This window comes from Arachis stenosperma, chromosome 5 (assembly GCF_014773155.1).
Source record: "Arachis stenosperma cultivar V10309 chromosome 5, arast.V10309.gnm1.PFL2, whole genome shotgun sequence".
Taxonomy (NCBI): domain Eukaryota; kingdom Viridiplantae; phylum Streptophyta; class Magnoliopsida; order Fabales; family Fabaceae; genus Arachis; species Arachis stenosperma.
In genome coordinates this window covers 49,136,714-49,142,384 of record NC_080381.1, presented here as the reverse complement: position 1 = coordinate 49,142,384, position 5,671 = coordinate 49,136,714, and positions in this window count along the sequence as shown.

Genomic DNA, 5,671 nt, shown 5'->3' with positions numbered 1-5,671 from the left:
ACGCCCGCCCTCAGGAGTTTGAAGCACGTCACAGTCATTCAGTCATTGAATCCTACTCAGAATACCACAGACAAGGTTAGACCTTCCGGATTCTCTTGAATGCTGCCATCAGTTCTCGCCTATACCACGAAGACTCTGATCTCACGGAATGGTTGGCTCGTTTGTCAGGCGAGCACTCGGTTGTCAGGCGATCAACCATGCATCGTGCAATCAGGAATCCAAGAGATATTCACTAAGCCTCAGATGCTTGTAGAACAAGAATGGTTGTCAGTCACCTTGTTCATGAGTGAGAATGATGATGAGTGTCAATCATCACCTTCATCAAGTTGAAGAACAAGTGATATCTTGGACAAAGAACAAGCGGAATTGAATAGAAGAACAATAGTAATTGCATTAATACTCGAGGTACAGCAGAGCTCCACACATTAATCTATGGTGTGTAGAAACTCCACCGTTGAAAATACATAAGAACAAGGTCTAGGCATGGCCGTGAGGCCAGCCTCCCAAAGTGATCAAAAGATCTCAAGACAAAGCCTATGCTCCAGTGTTGGCAATGCCTCTTGAAAGATTTGCATCAGCCCCTGTTTTATTGATTCAGTCCAGAACACAATATACACAATATAGTCAGGTAAATGTTCACTAACATATCAAATATTCAACATTAATGTTCAAAAGCTTAGCCATTGCATCTAAACATAACATCACTAACATGTCAAGCTTATGTTCACAATCTTAGGCATTGCATATATGATCATATAAATTTCATATTTACATCTACAAACTTATCAAGTGCATATATGATTATATACATATCAGATTAATATTCACAAGCCTCCAGTTGCATATATCATCATAAACATGGCAGACTTAGATTCACAACCTTATATTCACAAACTCATATCAGTTGCATATATCATATCAGTTGATTTTTAAAACTTTATACATATTACATAATAAGATATTCAGTATGATCCTGGTGTCTTTTTAAAAAAATGGATAATGTTACTCATTTTAATAATCTCACTCTTTTTCTTAATTTATAAAATCATACAATGTAAAAAATATTAAACAAATAGAATACGATTATTATTTCCTAACTTTTTAACCTGAAATTGACAACTAATTGATTTCATTCAAACTAATTACATTCGCTGATTCGCTATACTGAACTAATTACATCCTATACTGTATTTATAGATTAAGAATATAACTTACTATTCAATTATAAATAATGCGTAGAAAACCATGTGTCTTACCAAGAAAACTCCACTCCTTCTATTCTTATTTCAGGAACAGCTTTTTCCAAATTAAATATCATCACTTGTATAGAGGCATTGCATATATGATCATATAAATTTCAGATTTACATCTACAAATTTCATATATCATCATAAACATGGCAGACTTATATTCACAAACTTATATTCACAAACTCATATCAGTTGCATATATCATCATAAACATGGCATTCTTATATTTAAATAAAATTAGTTGCAAAAAATTAAAGTGATACCTTTTGTTGGTCACTCATAAAAACCCATTTTCTTGATTCTCCAATGTCATTTAACAGCATCTCTAAGAACCACCCCCAACTGTCCTTAGTCTCTGCCTCTACTGCAGCTACGGCAATGGGAAAGTAATTGTCATTTGGATCTCTGCCAACAGCAACTAGCAGCTGCTGTCCATGGTCGCCCTTCAAGTGACATCCATCCACGCCAATAATAGGTCTACACCCCGCCAAGAAGCCTTTCTTGACTGCATCAAGGCACATGTACATTCTCATAAATCGGGGCTGGTGCGTAAGAGAAGGCCTATCAACCAATATGGTCAGACTAGATCCTGGATTTGCCCTAAGTATCTCTGCACAGTAATCCCTTAGTTTAGCATACTGTTGGATTGCCCGCCCATGTACCTCTTCTCTTGCCTTCCTCCTTGCCCAGTAAGCCTTACCAACACTGATATTGGCCATGTATTTGTCTTGTATAGTCTGAATAACTGTCGCAAGCTTCATCTCTTCCCCTCTACTGATGTTGTTGGCAATCTTCTTTGAGATCGAACTACTTGATGCAAGTCTTCCGCTATAGTTCCTTCCACATGTATGCTTTCCATTCAACGTCTTGATCCGGAACAGTCAGAACCCCCCACCTTACTCGCAAAACAAACCCACTTGCACTTTCCCTTTCTTCCTTTGCAAACAACTCTACACCTCACCTTATCATTTTTTCGAAACCTAATGTCCCTACCATTCAATAGGGCATGCTCCTTAACAGCCTCTTTGAATTGACTAAGTGATTTAAATTCCAACCCCACCTGAAATTCATACTCTCTGTTCATCTCTGCCTCATTGTACTTAGGGAACCTCCTCTTTTTTATCATATCATCAGAGTCCCCCTCATAACTATCTATGTCATCAGTCTCATATCCATCAGATAAGCCCCCAACTTGCTCATCACCCTCCCTTAAACCTTCATCACCTTCAGCTGTTCCAGCTGCTGCAGTTCTCTCATCATTTAGTGGACCAGTAAATTCCCCAAATGCATTTGATGGTGGATCATTATCCTCCACCTCAAACCCAAACTGATCATCATGGTCACCATCGTCAGCACTATCATCAAATACCTCTTCTTCAGTAGAAGGCTCTGACTCAGCATCCACTTCAACCTCTAACAACCCATCATCATCAGCATTGTCCTCACCTTCCTCTGGCACATAATCAGCATCAGTTGAAGTGATCTGAATCCCATTACTTTCTCTGGCTCCATCGACAACATATACCTCGCAATGTTTGCAGGAATTTGACACCAGTGACCTAGCCATTCTCATCGCATCCCCATCGGACTTCAACTCTCTAAGACCTAACTTCAAATCCATCCCAGGTTCCTTGTACCAGACCCTAGCGAAACCCTTATACCCTAGTTGCTTTAGCTGACTGACAATCTCTTGTAATGACCATTCATCAACCTCAAAATGTAAATCCTCCACAACCATTCCTCCTAAATACTCTAATCGTTGTCCACTGTCAATAAATTTGCCACCATGGTGGATTTCGATACTGAAATCCAAATCACCCATAACTGCATACAAAAAAAAATGCCATAAATCCCTCTTCAAACACTTTGAGAAACACAAGGAAGCTCTAATAAACAGAATGACAAACTTTCACAGGAGAAAAGAACAAAAACCCTTCAACCAGTGAAACGTTGAGCGTTGTCTTACCTAGAGGAAGAAGCAACGCCTACGACGACGGCAGTGATATCGGAGATGCCAAACCCTCCCGCAATATTCCGGTGGGATTAATCTCTGCAGCTGAGCGAGTTGGGAAGCAAGGCATGCACACGAGTTTCTTCTCTAAGTTTGGGAGAAGAAACCGAACATTTTCCAAGAGGGTAAAATGGTATTTCAGAAAAATATAAATGAAAGAGCATTAGGGATTTCACATAAAGTTAGGGAATCTTTAACTTAGGAATGGAATATTCCGTTAAATCTAACAGTTTGGTCACGGTAGGGACCTAATTGAAAAAAAATTGGGGGCAGGGACCCAATTGAAAGGAAAAAAAGTGTAGGGACCTAATTGAAAAATTCGCTAAACTATAGGGACCAACAGAGTAATTAAACCTACAGAAAATAAAAAAAAAGGACCTAGGGCTACACTTATATAGAGTAGCTATAATATACAATACGGCTACGTTTTACAAGTGATGCAGTAGCGTTGAAAAGCGTAGCCTATTATGGTAAAAATGGAAGCTGAAAAGCGTAGCCTTTGGTCCTGGACAGCATCACTTGAAAAGCGTAGCCTATTCCCAAATGCCAAAAGCGTAGCCCTTGGTGCTGAAAAGCGTAGCCTTTGAGAATAAACAATGGCCGAATAGGAATCACCCCAAAAAGCGTAGCCGTAGCCCAAAAAGCGTAGCCATAGTCTAAGGCATCATTTTTTTTCACTTTGGCTACACTTTTCAAGTGTACCTGAATGGGTGTTTTTCTTGTAGTGTTTAGACTTTCGTTGTAACAGCGGCCCGCCGTCTTCTGATCTGCTTTTATTTTAGCTATCCCTTTTACAGTTGGAAATTTCATGCATAGATGTGGAGTCGAGACTATTGCGCCGAGCTGATTCAATGTTGTCCAACCTATTAAGGCGTTGTAGGCTGAACTCACGTCAACAACGATGTAGTCTATCTTGAGTGTTCTTGACTGGTTTCCTTTTTCGAAGGTTGTGTGTAGTGAGATGTATCCAAGAGGTTGAACCGGGGTGTCTCCCAGTCCGAACAGGCTGTCCGGATATGCTCTAAGTTCTTTTTCCTTCAGGCCGAGCTTGTCGAAGGTAGTTTTGAACAAGATGTCGGCGGTGCTCCCTTGGTCTATCAGTGTACGGTGGAGATTTACGTTTGCCAGTATAATAGTGATGACCATGGGATCGTCGTGTCCTGAGATGATACCGGATGTGTCTTCTTTGGTTAAGTAATTGCGGGGATGTCGGGTGCTTCCTCCTTCCCCTCAGCATGATATACTTCTTTAAGATATCTTTTGTGAGATGATTTGGAGATTCCTCCTCCCGCAAATCCGCCGTGTATCATGTGGACGTGTCTTTCTGGAGATCGCTCGGTTCGTCCGACAACTTCATCCCTTCTTCTTTTTCTTTGCTCATCATCCCGGGTGGCCAGGTACCGATCTAATTTCCCTTCTCTTACTAGTTTTTCTATGACATTCTTTAGGTCAAAACATTTGTTGGTGGAATGCCCGCAGATTCGATGGTATTCACAATATTCGGTCCGATTTCCTCCTTTTTTTTGCCTTTGAGTGGTTGAGCTGGGGTATTTTTTCAGTGTGGCAAACTTCTCTGTAAACATCCACAAAGGACACCCGAAGAGGGGTGTAATTGTAGTATTTTTTTATTTTTTCCCCATGTATATCTTCCTTCTTTTGGACTCTTTATTCTTATCCCGGGAGGGATAGGTGAATCCGGATTTTGAGGTCTCTCCTAGTCGAGAGTTTTCCTCCATGTTGATGTGCTTCTCTGCTTGTTCTTGTACTTCGTTCAGATATGTGTGGTGTTTTTTCGATATAGATTGGCTAAAAGGTCCCTCTCGCAAGCCATTGATGAGGCCCATAATGGCGGCCTCTATTGGTAGGCTTTGTATGTCCAGGCATGTTTTGTTGAATCTTTCCATGTAGTTGCAAAGACTTTCCTTATCTCCTTGCTTGATTCCTAATAGACTTGGGGCGTGCTTAGCCTTATCTTTTTGGATGGAGAATCTGGCCAGAAACTTCTCGACTAAGTCGTCGAAGCTTGAGATGGACCTAGGAGGTAGATTGTCGAACCATCTAATTGCTGTCTTTGTTAAGGCTTTGCAGCAAACTGCATATGAGGCGTCGGTGAGGTACATTCTACTTCTGAAATTGCTGAGATGATGGCCGGGATCTGTAGTGCCATCATACAAAGTCATATCCGGGAGTTTAAAGTCTTTTGGGATTTTGGTCTTCACGATCTCCTTGGTAAATGGATCTTGGTCCTTACGGGAGCTATCCTCATGAAAGGATCGATTAGCTTTGGCCTTGAGATCGGCTTCGAATTTTAGGAGTTTGTCCTCCAATTTCCAACGTCGCCTTATTTCCCTTTGTAGGTCTTTCTCAGTCTCTCGTTGATGTAGGGCTTCTTTTTCAAGTTGTTTTAAAC